The sequence below is a fragment of the Lissotriton helveticus genome, chromosome 4_1, assembly GCF_964261635.1.
Source record: "Lissotriton helveticus chromosome 4_1, aLisHel1.1, whole genome shotgun sequence".
Classification (NCBI taxonomy): domain Eukaryota; kingdom Metazoa; phylum Chordata; class Amphibia; order Caudata; family Salamandridae; genus Lissotriton; species Lissotriton helveticus.
The window spans coordinates 980,231,740-980,252,667 of NC_136063.1; the positions used below are offsets into that span (position 1 = coordinate 980,231,740).

General features: G+C 45.7%; 1 protein-coding gene across 3 annotated transcripts in view; it reads left to right on the forward strand.

The window, feature by feature from the left end:
* MPPE1 (metallophosphoesterase 1) overlaps positions 1 to 20,928 on the forward strand; it is a 766,027-nt gene that overhangs the window by 16,204 nt on the left and 728,895 nt on the right. The window contains exon 2 of one of the 3 annotated variants that reach the window (XM_078687604.1): positions 5,642 to 5,789. The exons of the other annotated variants lie outside the window; for them this stretch is intronic. The gene's annotated coding sequence lies outside the window, so the exon portion shown is untranslated. The remainder of the gene's footprint in view (positions 1 to 5,641; positions 5,790 to 20,928) is intronic. 3 annotated transcript variants of the gene reach the window in all.

Consider the following 20,928-nt stretch of genomic DNA (forward strand, 5'->3'; position numbering starts at 1 on the left):
AAATCCAAGCCTGTCTGCCACGTCCTGCCAGAGGCCTGGGTGGAGCACTTTCAAGGCCTCTATAATCATGATAGTACGAGCATTTTAGCACCACCAACAGGGACAGGAACTCGAAGGGTTACCGAAACCCCATTCTCTTTGGGAGAGATAAAAGCGGGAATTGAGGGTTTAACCCGGATTAAGGCCCCGGGTCCGGATGGGAACCCCCTAGATCTCCTATTAACTCAGGTTGACTTGTGGGCTCCTATTTTATCAAGAGTGATCAACACGGCAGTGGTGTCAGGTATGCCTTCATCCTGGTCAATCACGATAATTGTTCCAATCTTCAAAAAGGGTAACAAAGATAACCCACAATGCTACAGGTCTATCTCCCTCATCAATGTTACAGTGAAAGTCATGGGGAGAGCTATTCTTAATCGACTTATGGACTGGGCTGACGAACACGACATAATTTCGGATGTACAGTATGGCTTTAGACGGGGTCGCTCAACCTCCGATCAATGTCTCAATCTTTATCTTCTGGTTGCCAAGTACACTGTCGCCAGTGATGAGACGGTGTACTTGGCTTTTATGGACCTCAGAGCAGCATTCTACCGGGTTAACCGCAAGAAACTGTTGGAGCTATTGGGGCCATGGGTGTGGATTTAGGACGGGTTAATATTTTAAGCACCCTGCAACAGTACTCTTCAGGCCAGGTCAGATATAACGACAAGGGAGACATTTTTGATTCTTTTCCTTGCTCTAGGGGTGTGAGACGGCTGCATCCTGGCCTCTTTTTTATTTACTTTATATATTAGTCGTTTAGAAAAGGCACTGGGAGCATTAGGGTTGAACTTTCCGAGGATAGGTAGAAGAGGGATCTCGGTTCTGCTTTATGCGGACGACGCAGTGCTTCTGTCACGCACTGCGCGGGGCCTTCAGCACCTCATTGATGGCTTTGTCATTTTCATGGAGAACCTGGACCTGTCCGCCAATCTCTCCAAATCATACATCATGGAGATGGGAAAAAGGCCAGGCAGGAAATTTAACTTCAAGATTGGCACCCACTGTTTGGAAAAAGTGCAGGCATTTTCTTATCTGGGAATTTTATTTGATCGCCGTACCAGGTTTAACACACTGTCGGATCAGAAATGCAGATCTCTTATTAGCTCTTCGGGGGCAATTATGAATTTTGCACACAGGCTGGGTCGCTGGGCTCCTGAGCAAATCCTGAATTTGTATAGGGCCACCTGTAATGCCAAAACACTACATGGCAGCGAGGTCTGGGGCTTCATTGACCCATCAAGGATCCAAATAGAAGAAAACAAATTCCTTCGATGGTTACTTAGAGTCGCCCAGAGTACCCCTTCCTATTCGATCCACGAAGAGTTAGGTCTCACTTACATTAGAGATAGGATTCAATTGAAACCTCTCACCTGCTGGCTCAAAATATGGACTAACCCTGAAGCGGTTCTAAGCAAGCAGATAATAACTGATTGTATCACCAGGGAGGATGGGTACAATATCCCCTGGCTTAAATATGTAAGGGAGACCCTGTCTGGTCTGGGTCATGCTGACTACTTTAACAACCCGAGAATCCTGTTAGCCCGGGACAAGGCGATTGTCAAGTCCGCATTCTTAAAGAATAAGGCCTCCATCAGGGAAGACACGGAGATGGTAAAACCATCTGTGAGAGCCCACCTTTTGGCTAAATCTAGCCCTGGTTTGGAACCATACCTGTCTTATTTTTATAATGCTCAGGACAGATTTTTGATGACTCGATTTAGGTTGAACCTACTTCACCACACACTGGGGTGTCCCTCGGGGTATTTAACATCTAATGAGCTGAGGGGCCCTGGCGGCTGCGTCAATAAGTCTCCGCAGGACACGCTCCATTTTGTTTTGTTGTGCCCCTATTACGATCACACCAGGAAGTTGTTTTAAAAAAGTATTTTAAAGTATGCTAGGTTCAAACATGTAAAGGTGGCGCTGCTGTTCTTGAAATTGTCCGAGGAGGCCATCACACTTTTTTGCACTGTTAATTTTTTAAGGATGACTGCAAGATTGAGAAACACTAAAGAAAGGGGATGATGGCATTGGTTGTTAAATTTTCTTTTTTTCTTTGGTACTAATATTTATGATGTCCTTTTCCTGTTTTTTTTATATAGATGAGTTTTATTCTAGGGGGCTCCCCTTTTTAATATGTTGGTTTTATATTTTCCTTGTTCCGTAACTGGCCCTTTTTTAATGTAATCGGCTCAGGAGTTTTAAACTCTCCAATTATTAGCACATTTTTTACTTTATCATCTACGATTAACTGTACCGTTATTTGCTAATATTTTGTATCAATTGTCTAGGTACCCGGTAGAAGGTTCTATTTCTTGTGCTTTTTAATTGTACTGTACTTTTATGGTATTGTTGTATACCGAATAAAGTAATTTGATGATGATGATGATGACTCTGAGTGTATTGAACACTCTAAGAGTAGAAACAACATTTGTATGGGCTCAGTGTGAGCAAAGCCCAGAAAAGTGACTTCCGCTGCTACAAGTATTAATCAGTCAGTCAAAAAGGTCTTTATTTCAATATATATCATAAAAGACAATGTACAACAAGCATAAAATACATTTCATAATAAGATTAAGACAATAAATACAATTCACGTTAAAACCTAGATAAACAAGCATTTGCAATGCAATAGGTCTCGCATTAGGAAAGTTTGAGCTATTGGTATTGTAAATGACACATTTTTTATTTATGTGTTGGTTTTGAAAATAGCGAAAATAGCTTTGTCATTTACAATGCCAAAAGTTTTAACTTTCGCAAATGTGACACCTATAGCATTTGTAATGCAATATGTGTTGTATTTACGTGACTTAGATGTATTGATATTACAAATAAAAAGGGTGCAGTGTGTGTGTGAGGGTGCAGTGTGTGTGTGTGAGGGTGCAGTGTGTGTGTGTGAGGGTGCAGTGTGTGTGTGTGAGGGTGCAGTGTGTGTGTGAGGGTGCAGAGTGTGTGAGGGTGCAGAGTGTGTGAGGGTGCAGAGTGTGTGAGAGTGCAGAGTGTGTGAGAGTGCAGAGTGTGTGAGAGTGCAGAGTGTGTGAGAGTGCAGAGTGTGTGAGAGTGCAGAGTGTGTGAGGGTGCAGAGTGTGTGAGGGTGCAGAGTGTGAGGGTGCAGAGTGTGTGAGGGTGCAGAGTGTGTTAGGGTGCATAGTGTGTGAGGGTGCAGAGTGTGTGAGGGTGCAGAGTGTGTGAGGGTGAGTCTCCTGGGAACATAAACTATGGGAAAATGAATATTGGGAAACATTACATACGTGCAGGAGTTTGCATGGCAATATACAAAATAAAGAAACATAGAGGTAAATACCAGCTTTAAAAAATCCATTAAGTTGCTAGAGACGCACAGCAGCTGTGATTTCATGTAAATAAAATAAAACAAGTCACTGCGAACACGCTGTGTAGCCAATAAATTATATGTCTGCCCACAAGGCTGTAGTCAGACACCCTTTCATGCACAGGACTTAAGTCTCAAACAATCTCTTGCCAGTGTTGTCAAAGTCAGGACTAGCTCCCCCTGGATGATTTCTAAAGCAGGCCTTTTGAGTGTAAATATTGGCGCTGGGGGGTTAAGTGTCGCTGGAGATCCTTCAAATCTCAGGCAGGAATCCCTGCAGGGCTGGCTCCGCTTTTCATCCTTCAAGCGAGGCTTACATTACACATAGCTCTGAGAGGCTATTAGTTAGTTGGTGCGCGCTGCCTAACTGGTCTAATCAATGGTCAACAGGGGAGAGGCAGATTCTGTATCTAAAGGAAGTGTTCATATAGTCTGTCTGCAGGGAAAAAAGTCGAGGTGCTGCAGCGACATGTTCAAGATCACACAGTGTGCCTCTCTGATAGCAGCCATAGCATTTCCAAAACTGTTTTATGTTTAAAAAAATCTTAATGGGCGTAGGATGATAACATATTCAGAAGTGGGTGCTTGAACAATATATCCAAACTTTTAGCACTGAAAACATCTATGTGTGTTTTTAGGTGTTTTAGTGGAAGAAATAATGGATGGTGCTATGAACAAAGTTTCTGGCAAAGGAGTTAGCTGATTCTTCTAAAGTAAAGGGATTACATTCAGGAGGGATGTCCCACAGAAGTGAGAAGAGGAGACAGATGGTGCAGGCGCAGTGGCATTGGGACCCAGGTGTACGAAGGACTGACAAAACGCAAATTTTTTTTTTTAACTATCCTTCCTTGCTTGCACTAGGGCCCAACTCACCGTTGCTGAGCCAGCGTAGCTTTGCACCTGGGAGCAAGAGCCCCAGGATGAAGAATATTGAAGCAGAGGGAACACCTTAGTTTGGGCCTAGGATGATGGGTAGGGCAAGATGGGGGCTTACGTTTTTTAACATGTCAGAAGAAACTCCCCTTTCTCAAGAAGTAGCTATCATTAATGCAGCAGGTGCATTACCACTGGGACCCAGGTGTCCAAGGGGCCCACTTGTGGCATATAGGTTACCTGTATTCTGGTAACATGAGGCCACAGGTTCTGGAACGTGGTAATGTAAGAGAGCAGGTACTGACAGTTGGAGGTGATACCACTAGGCATTGGGTGTAACTGGCTTGCCCTCCAATATATCCTTAAATTACCTTTCGAGTCTACTTTACACGACTACGTCACAAATAGGACTGTCCGTCTTTGGGGCAAGGGGTGAAAGAAGAGTAATGAAAGAGGCAGAGGAGAAAGGCTGATAATCACGGCTGCAGGTATCATCAGTTCAGTAGCTGGCATTGCATGCCCAGGAGTGTGTGTGGCTTACAACGCCCCAATTATGGAGACTCTGATTTCTGGTCACTATATTTTTTTGTTCGATGTATTTGCTCTTGTATAAGTCTAACAAATACTGTGCATTTTGTGCTACAGGTCAAATGTAATGATCTGAAAAGACTCATAACTGCGCTAAGTCCTGTTCTTCCCGCTTAACCAACCCTTGCCATTATGTTTCTTAGGGGACCCAAATTCAAAACATTTTGTTTAGAGGTGTTCAGAACAAAAATGTTTGAAAACTTTTGCCATAAAGCCAAACACCACCTTGAAAAAGTCTCATTTCACGTGTCTTCTTTAGTTTTGAAGATTGGAAACTTGATCGAGTAGAGAGGGCAACAAAAGTAGACTTACTGTCTGGTTTTCCTCTGGTTGCTCCTCACGGGCGAGCAGTTGGGTCTACTAATAGCCGTTCTAGCATCAGGAGGACAGCCACAAACATCCACATGTACGTCAACCCGGAAACACTTTGGTAGGCAGGTCACAGGAACTATTTCCTGTGAGAATCAAAAGACTAGTACGCAAGCAATAGAGTAAGAACTGTGCTAAGAATTGCGCGGCCACATTGGAATAGGCCGGTTTCTTTAAATTAGAAAAGTGACTTTTCGCCAATGGACAAGAAACTTGTTTTAAAGAAAATGAAATTCGTTAAACACCTCCTTATGCGAACACATAAACGTAGTAGGGCTTTTTACCACCTTCATTTTCAAAATTAAATTGTACATGCCTCCATTATTCTCGCGCAAAGTATCGTGTCACATTTTTTACATGCTCTCGAAAAGACTATATTTTTGGGAACGAATAAATGAAGGGTTTTACAGTGTTTGTTTTCTGTTTGATTGACAGGTTTTGAACCAATCGGTGCAGTGCTCTCTTTCTGAACCCTGCCGTGTATAGGGGCGGGAGTTCGCCTGTACTTCCGTTGTGGGAGGCGGTCTCTGTTTCTTCTGCTGCTGCTTGTGAAGGGCATCGAGCCGGTCGCTGTTGAACGAAGGTGAGAGCTAGAGGGGTCTTTTGAATGAGAGTGTTGTTGCAGATGGTCCTCGAGAGTTTTCGAGTTCTAAGTGCTGTCACCAATTGCTGGGGCCACGACGCACCCTGCAGTTAGAAATGATAGCGGACCAGAGAGGGAGCATGTCTAAAAGGAGTACTGCCTCCTGATTGGCTGAGGAGCCGACGCGGGAATCGAAACTAGTGGTGCGCGCGCACCAGAGGAGCGGGGGCAAGGGAGCGCGAAGACGCCGAGACGAGGTAAGGGATGTGTGTGTAAGCGCCGGGGGTTCTCTGTGTATGTGTGTGCGTGCGTGCGTGTGTGTATGCGGGGGGGTTCTGTATGTATGTATGTATGTGTGTGTGTATGCGTGGGGGGGCTGTATGTGTGTTGTGCATGTGTTGTGAAGAGCCTGTTGATGCGCGCGACCTGATCCCGGCAGGCTGCTGCTGCTGCTGCGTGCGCGTGACAGTCTGTTGTCCTCTCCGGCTCCCTTTGAGTCCTTGAAAGCCGGAATGATAACAATAGTCTCGCTCTGCGACAGCAGGCCTTTGGCCTGCAATCGCAGGGCGAGACCTAAAAAGCATTAAATTGACCAGAAAAAGACCATGACTACGACATACAACAATACACAATTACAAAAACAGATAACGTAAACACTATGACTCAGTGACTAAGGTTACGGGAACGTATAGACCAGGCCCAGCTAATAAACTTTGCCACACCGATGACAATAAAGGCAGTAGTGTCCGTTTTCAAAATCCTACTGGCAGCAATAGCAGATCTAGTGCCCAACGAGCAACATACTGGTCTTAACCAGACTCTTCTGGGTAGTGTATACTTTGGGCAGCAGAATAGTAGATGTTCAATATTTTCTACTTCCGCTACACAAAAAGGACATTTGTCACTACTTTCTGGGTTCCAAGAGTGTGTTAGCCCACGCACAGGTAGCGAGCCCACTCTCAGTTGATGATACAGTTTCCGGTCATTTGACTTGGATATTATGTCCCAGTAATCTTCATATCTCGGGACATCCTTAATAACTAGAAATACCAAAGTCATCGTAGAACCCCCCACTAAAGATGGTCTCTTCTCCATGATCCTGCGACAGTACATTTGGAGAAGTTTGGATCACTGGTTAGAGGAGGCAGACCTGGAAGCAGAGGTCAGCCCGGGACCAGGGTTCAATTCCCAGCTCGGCGGGGTCTTGAGTCCTAAATTGTCCATGGACTCGACAATTCTCGCTCCGGTGCCTACTCGATTCACGGGTTCACACTCTGCGACTCTGGGCAATAGCTTGCTTAATCTCCACAACGGCCCCTCGCGGCGGGATGCCTGGCTTTCACCTTGCGGATACCCTGCCGGGGTTATCTCACAGGGGAATACCAGGACGGGTTCCCTAAGCAAGCGCTTAGAAACCGCTTGGTGATTTGCGCTATATAAATTCCTGTACATTTACATTTACATTTACATTTACATTTCTTTAAGGATTTTTTTGGATGGGAAGGTGGCACTTGCTGGATCTACCCAGAGGCCCTCCAGTCCCAAATCCTTCAGTAACGCTCTAAGGAATGAAAACCATGGAACCCTATGAGCCCCCTCTATGCCCCTTACCTCTAGAATAGCCTCGGCATACATAGATAGTTCAGGTGTAGTCCACAGGCGCCGCCAAAACGCCAGTGGTCTATACCGAACTACATCCTCTATAGGATTATTTCCCAGGTCGTACTGTATGGGGAGGCAAGGCGAGGATTGAGGAAGGCCAGTAACCATTCTGAGAAACTTGTTCTGAGCTACCTTCAATCTTGATAGATCACTGTAACCCCACAATTCTGCACCATATAGGATAGAAGGTATTATTTTTGAACCATAGAATTTGGCCAGGGGTGCCAAGGGTTTAGTTAGAGAATTGGAGTGCTCCTTCAATATGGCACCCCCAAGCTGGGCGTGTTTAAGGGACAAAAGGTCCAACTGAGGCTTCCAACTTAGGTTCTCACTCAACGTGACGCCGAAGTATGTAAAGACCTCTGTTTGGTCCAAGATAACCCCACTCATTGTTACCTTAGCCTTAACAGCTCTAGAGCCCCGTAGGACCATAAATTTAGTCTTTCCAACATTCACCTCCAACTCATGCTCGCTGCAGAAAAGCTCAAAACAAGACAGTGCTGACTGTAGGCCCTGCCTCGTTTTTGAGATAATGTGCGTATCGTCAGCGAACATGAGGAGGGGGATTTTCCTCCCAGCAAGAGAGGGCGCGTCCGTCGGAAAGTTAGAGAAATAATTGGTCACCCCATTAATAAACAGTGAAAACAGGGTGGGGGCCAAGACGCACCCCTGTCTAACCCCCTTGGCAACCTCAAATCTATCAGTAACCTCGCCTGGCTTACCCCATCTGACTTTAGCGTATGTATTCGCGTGCATATTAATAAGTAGAGTCACCTGCTCTTTTGGCATACCTAACCCAAATAGGACTTCCCACAGTTTAGTCCTCGGCACTAAATCAAAAGCGGACCTAAGATCAACAAAGGCCGCAAACAAAAGACCCCCCCCCCTAAGAGTACCACCTTCCAATATAATAACATAAATCTAAATACCTGTTCTAGGGTCCCCATGTGTGGACGAAAACCAAGGGCGTTAATATATCATAGTCTGATATCCAGCACTGGATTCTACCTAGAAGGAGGCGAGCCACAATCTTTTGAACCGCGTCAATAAGACTGATGGGTCGATAATTAGCCGGAACAGAGCGATCGCCCTTCTTATAAATAGGAAGGATCTCTGCCCCCAACCACGATTCCGGTACACTTGCTCCTTTCGCCAAAGTGTTGGCTAACAAAGTAATGTAGGGGACCCAGAGGTCTTGATCCTGTTTGAACATATCGGCCGGAATGCTGTCGGGACCCGGTGCCTTGCCACTCGGGATAGCCTTCAAGACGTTCCTTACTTCTGTTGGGGTAAAAACCAGGGCATCCTCACAGATAATGGGTGGCAAAGTGACAGTGCTGTTACAGTTCACTTTAAATTGGTTGCCATAATACATGACCCATTCCTTTGGCTCCACAAAGTTGGAGGGGACAACATCTTGAGGGCGATTGCCCTATTTAAGATGGTGCCAGAATTTAATCATGTTATTGCCCTGACATGCCTCCAGCAATTCCCTCAAACGTGCCTCATCCAAGTATTAATCATTTTTGTAAGATTCAATACGCATAGAATTAATTTGTATGAATGCAATTGAAACAAGTTTAATATGGGGGTTACGTGTATGTTGATTAACATGAGTAAGTAATGCTACATTTTCGTGAAACCTCTATACTAGTAATAATGGATGATGTTTCTGTCTCAGTTTCTACTCCTGCGTTTGCCCCTTCCCATTGCATTCCCCTGCACATATTTTCTCAACGCAGACTCTGGAGAAAGTAAAGAGAACTACTGATGTAATGTTTTTTAATCAATGAAAATACAATGGACTTATTGAAATTAAACTTTTAGTGTACTGGGTAGTTTGTAAGTTTCAAGGTTTCTTTTACTGTGTTTCTGTGGTCCAGTTCGGTTTCACACGTTCACGAATAGCTTTTGTTAAATTATGCAAGTTAAGTTCAAATTATCTCTGAGAGACGGTATCATTAGGAAGTAGGATGCATACTTAAACAAGCATTGGCATAGCCAATAGGTCCTGCCTATTTGACCTTATAAGTGCTTAGCCATGCAACGGTTGATGTTGTTGCACCAAGGATATGGTGCTAAATAGCTAAATACTTAATAAGGTCCCAAAAGCGAGACCAATGGGATACTCTTATCACACAAGCTGGTATCACACCACAAACATTCTTTAATACTAGGCCTTGCGACTAAGGGGTGGAGGCCCTACTCAGTCCCAATTGCATACTGTTATTTTTTGTTTCATACATGACATCATTGTTATTATTGCTCCGTTCTCTGTTAAATTTGTAAAGAGCTCTGATACCAGTAAGGTTCATGTTTGTGCTATAAAAAACTACCAAATAAATAAATGTACCATGTAATGTCATATACTGTAATTAAAAAATAGTAAGTGAAATATCAGGGATAGAGTGACAAAATGACCATGAGTGACAGGGATAGACCATGACAAAAAAATGGGTATAAGTGTAAATCGTGTGCACTGAATTTATGCATGATGGGTTACGCCCATATAGGACAGGATTACTTGTAACTGTATGTTCAACTATCTATGCTCTACTCAAAAACGTCAACAAATCAGCAATTTTTTGTTAAGTACTCTGAACTATGAAATCCAAGTATGTGTCATACAAAACCATACATACATAAATAATGTAGTAAATTAAAGGATGTAACAGACATATAAAAGGTGCAAAAGTATTGGAAGTGTGCACATGAAAATAATGGAGGGGGGAGAGACTCCAAGGCAGGAGTCAAAGAGGAGAGAAACAAAGAGAGAGATGAAACTAAGAGACAAATGTGCCCTGAGGCCACTGTAGAGTGGTTAGTAGCGCTTTACAATAATCGCGCATAAAACAAATTAAACTCAAATAAAGGGAGGGGGGATGAATGCTTGAATAAGTGCCCTCTGGTAAGCACTCCATACATATCGCAGTCAGAGCGCTAGAAAAAATATGTTGACAGTCAGGGAAGCAAGTATACAGTTGTCAGAATGACTTACGGTAAAATGCAGTACATGATGCGTGTAGCCCTTAAATTGTGTATATTCTTTGTACAAAGCGCTGATGCTACCCGTGGCGGCTTCAAAGCGCAGCTTTGTCTACTCACAAATCGCTGAAATCTGCAGTCTCTCACTCTGCTTCTCCACTCAGTCTCAGACAGACCCAGTGAGGTGCCTCTGTTCAAGGGCTTGTGGGCGTACACGCCGTGATTGTCCGCAGCATGTCAGAATTCAGTGGAGCAGCGTAGAAAAGTGACAGGTTCCTTCAGGAAAGCGGAGACCTCGCCTGTAGTCCGGAGATAGTAAAAACTCAGTGAGCAGAGCTTAGCCGACACACCACAAGCCCTCGGACAAAGCGAGGATCAAAAGACACCATTAAACGCCCTGAGCAAGAACAAACATCACCCGGCAGGCAGAGACCACTAGCACCGGCTCGTGAGGGGCCGAGGCGGTGCGAGGAGCATTTGATGTTTACAACAACCTAAAAATGTAATCTTCTTTAATGATTTAAAGAACGCAGGCATTAAAGAAATGTTTGAACAGACAGCCCCCCTGCGGGCTGAGGCTTCACCCGTCGAGCACGGAGGCGCTTGAGTGACTATTGTTAATAAATAACTAGCAAAAGCAAAAGCACGGCTCGTGTAACCTGACCCACCAGGAATGCGATCCACAACAAGGGAGGAATGCAGCTGCCAGCCTGCGCGCCGCAGCTCGCTCCCGAGACCCAAAGGCTATGGGAGTGAACGTTTAGAGAAAAGCCGGGACATGCACCCGTCTTTGGCTAATTGCGTGCTTTCATTATTGAAAGCCACACCCAAAGGCCAATGGAATGTGTGGGAGTTGCCAGACCCACACGAAGAAGTCTCGGGGAAGTTTGGAGTGCTTACAAGAAACCAGGCATGGCCCGTGCAGGGCGTTATACCGGGGCGGTGACGTCAAGCGGGGGAGGGTCAGGGTGGGGGGTTGTAAAATGCGGGATATGGCCCTTTACAGGTAAGTACCGAAAAAAATAAATAAAACGAATTTTGTTGCCCGCGCTGAATCACATTTGGCGATGCAGCGCAGGTAACAAAATTCGTTTTTTTTTTCCGGTACTTACCTGTAATGGTCCATATCCTGCATTTTACAACCCCCTACCCTGACCCTCCCCCGCCTGACGTCACCGCCCCGGTATAACGCCCTGCACGGGCCGTGCCTGCAAGAAACCTTCCCATAGAACAGCGCATGTGCGCTGCGCTAGGCACAATCTAAAAATGGGATAGTGCTAGCATATAATGCCATTGACGTGAAAGACTCTGATTCACCAAAGAATTGATGCATGGGATCATGCCATGCTGTATTTGTGCTTTAGCTACTTTTGTATGCAATGCTTTTGTATAAAAAAACCTTGATTTTGGGGGTGAACCAAAAGATGTTTGAACTTTCCTAAATGCATATGAGAATGCTGTCTGACCGTTCCTTGATTTAGCTGCTCCATTGGGACTTAGAATGAGATCTGACTTTTGACTACTGTTTATAACTTTGCATTTTGAGCCTTCATAGCATTTATTCTGTACCGCTTGATTTTTGAGAATTCTATATTAGAACTCTTTAACTTTTCCTTGATCTAGAACTCCGTTATTGAGTGGTTCCAATTACAATTTTTTTTATTCTGCTAAACTGATGTTGGGTAGGGTGTTCTTTTACGCAAGATCAACCCAGAAAGGAACCTCCTGAGTTAAATGGTGGTGGTCTGCAAACAATTGGGATGTCATGATTATTGGGGTACAGTACTAAAAATTGGAGTACAGGGTTACACTTCGATAATATCATACCAGTCAGATAGTAATAAGAGAAAGAAAGAATGTCAACACAACCACACTCTGCTGCCAGACTTCTTATGTTGATAATATAGATGTTTCATTATTGGGTTTTATTTATAGACTCCCTCCAAGTCTGCCATTTCCTTTTTCTTGCTGCTGTAAAAGTCAGTTGAATCTATTCAAGAACTGGAACAAAACGAAGGACATGCAGATGGTTATGAACAGGAAAATTAGGACTTTCCATCAATACTTCATGGAAAATCCTTGTTTTACCTGAAGGCAAGTGCAGACCTCGAAAAACGAATCGCCCACTTGCTATGCCGCGTTAGATTTGATCAGGTTGAACTATATTTAGGACCTACTCGCCCTTTCTGGCGAGTTGACAAAGAACAGGTGTTCTGTTCAGTCAAAAATTGAAGGTGAAATAAAGATGCCTATGAATCTTGTTTTCATCTTGTAACATGTGTTTTGTGCTGAAAGCCGGAGGTCAGAAGTCTGTTTATAATTACTTTTCCTTCTCTGACTGAAGAGTTCTATGATTTTGTAAATCGAACTGTCCGACCTGGGTTATGAAGTGTGAAATGAAAGGCTGTAGGGTATCCGTTTTTTCCTAAAACATATTTAAATATCTAATAAGTCAACTATACAAACATTTCAAAATAGATTTCAGTAGTTGTGAAAGCCCATTTTTTGTTCTTCAGTGTGATGAAAAAAATATTGTAATAGGATGAAAAACAATTCAGAACACTTTACTTGGTGATGTGCAAATTATGCATATGTTTTCTGAAGCCCAATTTTCACAGTATTGTTAATACATTATATTGTTTTATCAGTAAAGGTGCAAGATAGTGGGAAGGTTTTTTTGCCATTTCTTACACCAGGAAGACCACTGGACCTGTGCTGATTTATCAATTCTTAATGTTCCTGGAGCCTGCGCTTTGTCAATGAAATAAAACATTACAACGAAAGTCTGAAATAGACCAGAGAATTTTGAAACCTTCCAAACCATTAGTTGGAAGTTACCTGTGACAATTTATTATTATTATTTAGGACTTGTAGAGCCCGCAGCTACTCAAAGAATGTCCCGGCCCTAAGCAGACTAGAAATGCGGGCCAGGCAAAAGCTAACCTACTGATAGGCAGATTGAAACAGCCGTTTTCAGATTACTTCTGGAGGCAACTTTGTCCTTCATGGCACAGAGGACCAAGGGAAGAGAATTTCAAGCTCTTGTTGCAAACAGTGTAAAGGAGAAACCATCCCATTTTTAGGTTTCGCCTGCCGAAGGCTGTGCTCTGCGCAGCTTTTCGGCGCAGGCGAAATCTATTGTTTACTATATGGGCTTCAGGAACGTCCCCTGGCTCCCATTGGCTAGCTCCATAAATGGAGGCTAGCCATTGGGAGCCGGATCTGTCCGTCAAGGCCGGACCAGATTCGGGGGCGTTCCCGCGATTTTTTCCCTCTCCACCCACTTCTGATCGTCATCGCGGCGGTGGGTGTGTGTTATTTTTTTTTTTCGAGTCGGCCTGTTTTCTTCCTTTTACAAGTGTCTGTTGTTGGAGTTGGCTGCAAGATTCGAGTTCCCACGAGGCGATCAGGTAAGGAGCATTTTGTTTATAAATGTGTTTTCACCTTGTAAGTTTACGTATTTTGTCCTGTGCCCGTTCCCGGCCCCCCCCCCCCCTCCCGCTGTCCGTGCGCCGTTCCCCCCTCCCGCCGGATTTGTTTTTTTGGAGCTACAACTGTACGTTTTGAACTCGTGGGTGGACAGTCTGCTCGCAATCTGTTGGTGCTGGCAAAGCCTCTCTGCACTCTGCAAACATAATGCACGGCACCCCCTGCATCGGGACAGTTTCATCTTTTAATGAGGAGGATGGCTGGGAGCTGCCAGTCTCACAAAGGCACACACCCCTCCACCCCTTCATCACACGCAGCTCGTTATTTTAAGGGGCTCCGAGGCGAGGATCTGCTGTCGAGGGTGTGACACAGCAATAATTCACTTTGTGTTCGTGGGGATCCTCTATCACTGTATAGCGTGTATTATTTTGGACAGTCAGCACCTTTTCTTGCTTTCATGCTAGTTTTTTTCTTTGCCTTCCCGGCCTCCCTCCCGCTGTCCGTTCCCGCCCCCCCGCTGTCCGTTCAAGCCCCCCCCTGTCCGCCCCCCCCCCCGCTGTCCGTGTGCCCGACTTGTTGTAGATGACATCATCCCTAGCTGCAGAATAGCGGCGTCTGCTGGGATTTGCGGTTCTTTCATCCCCCTCGGAAAATAGATTTAGCAAACGTTTTTTGCACCTTGGATAGTAATCTGCCTTCATCACTGAGTATGTTCCAGGGTGTCGAAAAGACTGCTGTGTAGGTTAGATGGCACTTGTCAACTTTGTAAGGAGTTCTACTATGGAAACATGTATGCTGTTTGATTCTTTTGGGTGGCAAGTTCTGAATTTTATTGTGCTTTTGCCTGTACGGGACGAATACATGGAGAGAGTAATAAGAAAATGACTCGACCAGTAATAAAAAAAAGTATCCACAATAATCCTACGGTTGCAAGCCTCATAGCTGGTTCATTTTTTTGGCCTCACTCCTTAATTTACATTTAAGAATACAATATTAGTTGAAATGCAGCTTGGAGTTAGCATCAGTGGTCCAGTTAATACGTCACACTAGTGAGTGGTAAAGTGAAAAGACATGTGTTCAGGCATATTGGAAAGTGTTAAATAGATCACTGCCTTACAACTTCATATGTGTTAGTGGCTGACAAGGCTTACTGTTGTAGAAAAGCCTGCAGGCAATCAAGACTCTGTTCATCGGTGTGCAAACATAGGGTGTTATCTTTGAATACTTTTTAAAAAATTCTTTCTAATTATTTTGCGTTCTAAGATAGGTCACTCATGGCTCCATAACACGTTAGTCATCTTGGGAAGGGTAAAGAATGGTAAAGTTAGTAAAGTATTCAGAGCATGCTGTCTGTATGTACATATGCAGGATTGATATTTTTTTAATGCTTTTCCTAATGTTTTTTTCCCCCGTACTTTAATTATTTTACTGTTCCTAGATGGCCGACGTGTTGAAAACAATTCTTTGGCTTACCTGGTTAGAAAACTGATAAAGTGCTATCAAACAAAACCATCATTGCAAAAGCCAAAAGCGCTAAGGCCGGATAATAAAGCCAGACTCTTTGGCTTTGCCAGTGCTCGTTATTGGTTTAGGTACAGTTCTCAGTGGCAGTAGAGTAGCGTTTTAACTTACTCTTTTCCGGAATTCTTCATGCACAAACTGATATCCAGTACCTGTTGCTGATGCCTACAATTCTCCATACCTTTGTAATTCTTGTGAGAAATGTACTCATTTTAATTGAATTAACAAAGGTTATAATATTGTGTGGGAAGGTCAAAATACAAACCGATTCTCTACTTTTCAGACCACAATTGTTGAAATAGTTTGCATGCTGATTTTCAGGTTAGTGGGCCTGCACCTAGTTAAAACTAGTAACTTCGGACCAGTCAATAAAGTGGACATCATGAAAATCTAGGCTTAAAATGAGAGTGGAGAGTGACTAGGGAGTGGAGAGTGGAGAGTGACTAGAGAGTGGAGAGTGACTAGGGAGTGGAGAGTGACTAGGGAGTGGAGAGTGACTGGGGAGTGGAGAGTGACTAGGGAGTGGAGAGTGACTAGGGAGTGGAGCGTGACTAGGGAGTGGAGCGTGACTAGGGAGTGGAGCGTGACTAGGGAGTGGAGAGTGACTAGGGAGTGGAGAGTGACTAGGGAGTGGAGAGTGACTAGGGAGTGGAGAGTGACTAGGGAGTGGAGAGTGACTAGGGAGTGGAGAGTGACTAGGGAGTGGAGAGTGACTAGGGAGTGGAGAGTGACTAGGGAGTGGAGAGTGCATAGGGAGTGCAGAGTGCATAGGGAGTGCAGAGTGCATAGGGAGTGCATAGGGAGTGCTAGAGAGTGCAGAGTGAGTAGGGAGTGCTAGTGAGTGCTAGAGAGTGCAGAGTGAGTAGGGAGTGCTAGTGAGTGCTAGAGAGTGCAGAGTGAGTAGGGAGTGCTAGTGAGTGCAGAGTGAGTAGGGAGTGCTAGGGAGTGCTAGAGAGTGCAGAGTGAGTAGGGAGTGCTAGGGAGTGCTAGAGAGTGCAGAGTGACTGCAGAGATTAAGCTAATGGCAATGTAAATGACAATGCCATTTATTTATCTGTTTTCAAAACCAACACATAAATACAAATTTTGTCATTTACAATGCCAATAACTCTAACTTTTCCAAAGGCGAAACCATTGCATTGTAAATGCTTGTTTAAATTGTGGCACCACTGCAAGCTCGAAACCTGAAGAGTGAAGGAATGTGGCCGGGTGATAAGGAGTAAGCCTCCTGGACAAATATACTGGTCATAAAAGGCCTTATGGGACAGAGTGAGACATTTGAACTTGATCCTATCCTTAATGGGCAGCCAATGCAGCTCCTTAAAGTTATGACAGATATTGAGGAAAAGGTTATATAATATGAACATGAGTGCAGACATTTTTTTTAAATCCACCTGACTTTGTACAACGTTGTCTGAGGAATTTTCCTTTTACGTCCTGACATTGTGCATTCTTTTATTTTTTTCTCCATGCCCTTGGAAAAGTACAGAGTGGCAGCTAGAATAATTACACTTTGTTAATCCTTTGTGCTTCTCTGAGATGGAAAGCCACACAGTTTTTTCTTTCCATTCAATTTGCAATTAACGATGGTTTGTGATTACTTTTCTTGAAAATGTAGTGTGGTTAGCTATTCTTTTTGTATGTATAACTAGAAGGAAATTTTAGAAGGAAATTTCGAATAGATTAGGGGATCGGAGTGAAGTCTGTATGCAGACTTGTTTGAAGTACAGTATAAATATGAAAGGAGCATTATTTTAGTTGTTCATTACCTTCACGGAACAGGTTTTTCCTTGTTGGTTTTGCATTCTCTTAAGCAGGAATAAACTGATCTATTTTACCTCCGACTACCTGTACTCCTTGTTGAATTTAAAGTGGAATTTTCCAGAGCGCAGAGGTGCATTCTTCACAATATGGGCCACACTAGGAACACTTGGGGAGTAGCTGGGCAGCCGCATTTTGTACCAACTGAAGCTTCCTTAGCTGGTAGGCCGGAAGACCCACATAAAAAGAATTTGCATAATGAAGCTGTGACGTAATGAGAGCATGACTGACCGTTTTCTGGGTCAGAACAGGAAGTGGGTATAGAAATTTCTTCAGGTACTAAAGTAGTCCGAAGCATGCACCAACACCGGTTGACACCTGAGGCTCAAAGGAGTTAAGATTGTCAAATTTGATCCCCAGATTTGCACAGATGTAGTTGGAGATGGAAGGGGAGGAATAAGAGTGGACCAGCAGTTCCCATCCCAAACTGGCGGAGGGGAGTCAAAAAGCAGGATTTCGGTTTTGCTGTGTCATAGCCAACGAAAAACTGCCGTAAGGCGGGACTTAAACTTACTGTAGGGAATTGTACATGTTCTAATTCAATGATATCAAAAGCTGCATATCATAAGCATAAGACATGATCTGAAAACCGAAAGATTCCACCAGTGATGCCAAGGGTGGGGGGGTCATCGAGACATTAAGATTTGTCAGATTCAGAGCAGAGCCCTGGGTACCCCAAAATTCAGGGCATTCGAGTTCTAAGCAAATAGTGTCTTCCAGACAGATCGACTTCTGTTTGTTAGGAATAACTGAACCAGGCTAGAGCCAAACCTCCAAAGCCTATATTTTCCAGATACTGGAGGAGGATGGCATGAGAGATAGTGTCAAAGGCCCAATATCAATGTGACCAGTTTCCCTTGATCCACCGTTATCTTGATGTAATTAGTAACCTCGACCACAGTAGTTCTCGTACTAAAGTGTGTTTGGGATGTCTGGCCCTTTTCAAGGATATTTTATACCCAGCCAGTTCAATATTTATCGTACAGTTAATTAAGACTTTAATAAAAAGTGTAGCTCATTGTTACGAGCTCAAACAAACAATTTAAAACAAGCCATGGGCATCCATTGTAAAGGTATTAAAATGAACCCATGGCTGCAGATGGAATTAATTTAAACCTTAAGAGGCAAAAAGTGCAAGGCAAAACAAACTTTATTGTTCGAATACTTAAAAGTAGCAGAGCAGGAGAAAGTGCAAAAGTATTGTGAGACTATGCAGTGCTTGACCCTGTTCAGGCAGGTCGCTCCCCATGCCGCAAACAGCACCACCTGTTGTACCCGTGTCTCCCAGCTCGCTGCTGCTACCACTGCCGCAAGTTCGAGGCCCTCCTCCACCCGCAGGCTACCACCTGCGCCTCATCCCTGGTGGCCAGTGGAAGGCCGTAGATATTTATTGTACTCTGTTATTGTATTGTATTGTGCTTGTATTCTGTTTTTCTATTCCTTGTATTTTCCTTGCATTGTTGTGCCCTTGGTTTTTCCGCCTGTTCTGCTCTCTCGTTTCCCGCCGCTGCGCCCCCTGCGACCCCGCTCGCCCATTTGTTCCGCTCCCGCCTCCCAGCTACTCCTCCATCCCACCTCCCCTTCTTATGGCAAACGCTGCGTGATTAGGAGAGCGACCCTTGACCCTGTTCCAGGCAGGTCGCTTCCCACGCTGCAACAGCACCACCTGTTGTGCCCGTGTCTCCCAGCTCGCTGCTGTTGCCACTGCCGCGAGTCTGAGCCTCTCCTCCACCCGCAGGCTACCACCTGCGCCTCATCCCTGGTGGCCAGTTGTAGGCCGTAGGTATCTGTGCGCTCGATCTGCCCCTTTTCCTGTCTGCCCTCCGATTTGACTCTGCCCCCGCTCACCCATTCGTTCCGCTCCCTCCTCCCAGCTGCTCCTCACTGCCATCTACCCATCTTATGTCGGCCGCTGGCGTGCCTAAGGCAAGCCCGTCTGCACCCGTCCGCGCCTGGACTGCGCCCAGCGCCAAACTCCCTGGCCCCTCGAACGCCACGACATCCGACGCCGCTACGACGCCAGCAGCCTCCACGCACTCAACGCCAGCCGATCACACACCTGCTTCCAGGCCACCCGAAGCGGAGCCATGGACCCATGGACCCATCTCATGCTGGAACTGCCGCTACACCAGCCTCCAAACCACCACCACGTCCACCGGGGTAGGTCGCAACAGCCTCCGATGCCTTCTACTCAACACCCGCTCCGCCCGCAAACACGCCATCGAACTCTGGGACCTACTCACCTCCCCAGACTTTGCCTTCCTGACTGAGACCTGGATGAACCCCTCCTCAGCACCCGACATCGCCATAGCCATCCCTGACGGCTACAAGTTCACCCACAGGGACCCCACCGGCGGAACAGGAGTAGGAATTGCCATCGTCCACAGAAACACCCTCAGAATCTCGACCAGCACCGACGACACGCTTATCACCGCCAAACACCTGCACTTCCAGATCCACACCGACCCCAACACCACCCTCAGAGGAGTGGTGTGGCTCACTGGTTAGAGGCGGCAGACCCGGAAGCAGAAGTCGGCCCGGGACCAGGGTTCGATTCCCGACGCGGCAGGGTCGTGAACCAGGGTCAGCGGACTCGATAATTATCGCCTCGGTGCCTACTCTAACCAGGGGTCCCACTCGGCAACTCTGGGCATTAGCTTGCCTAATCTCCACAACGGCCCCATCAACGCCGGGGATGCCTAGCTCCACCTTGGGGATTCCCAGCAGGGACCATCCCACAGGGAAAGCCAGGACGGGTTCCCCAGCGGTATACAGCGCCAGGACGCCGACTGGCAACAGTGCGCTTTACACATTACATTACATTACATTAACCCTCATCTACAGACCACCCGGTCCCCGGCCACAGTTCAGCGACTCCATCGCCGACTTCGTCAGCACGCATGCTCTTGCACCCACGGACTACATCCTCCTCGGAGACCTAAACTTCCAACTCGAGAACACCAACGACAGCAACTCCACCACCCTGCTCAACAACCTTGCCAAACTCGGACTCAAACAACTTGTCACAACTCCCACCCACACCGCCGGACACACGCTCGACCCCATCTTCTCAGCCAGCAACCACGTCATTTTCAGCCACACCACCGAACTCCACTGGACCGACCACCGCTGGGTCCACTTCACCTTCGAGAAGCTCTCCACCGCACACAATGAGCCCTCCACCGCATCTGGAGCACAGTCACTGAAGACCAGCTAGTCACCACCCTCGCCCGAAACCCACCAACGGACACTACAGACACCGACTCCGCCGCTTCAACCTCAGGCAATGGATCGACGACTGCTCCAACACTCTCGCTCCGATCAAAAAACCCTCTAACAGACGCACGAACAGAAAAGCCATCTTGTTCACCGCCGACCTCCAGGCATCCAAGCAGCCCTGCCGTAGGCTCGAGAAGAAGTGGCACCACGAACAGACACCAGACAGCAACACTGCCTACAAGAGCGCCATCTGCAGACACCACCAACTCATCCATACTGCCAAAAGGACCTCCTTCAAAGAGCGCATTGACAACGACGCACACAACAGCAAAGAGCTCTTCAACATCGTGAAGGAACTCTCCAACCCCAGCTCCAACTCCAACGACATCCCGCCAACACAAGACCTCTGCGCCTCCCTAGCCACCTTCTTCCACCGCAAGATCGCAGACATCCACAACAGCTTCAGCAACCAGGATCCCCCAACAGACACAGACACCTCAGA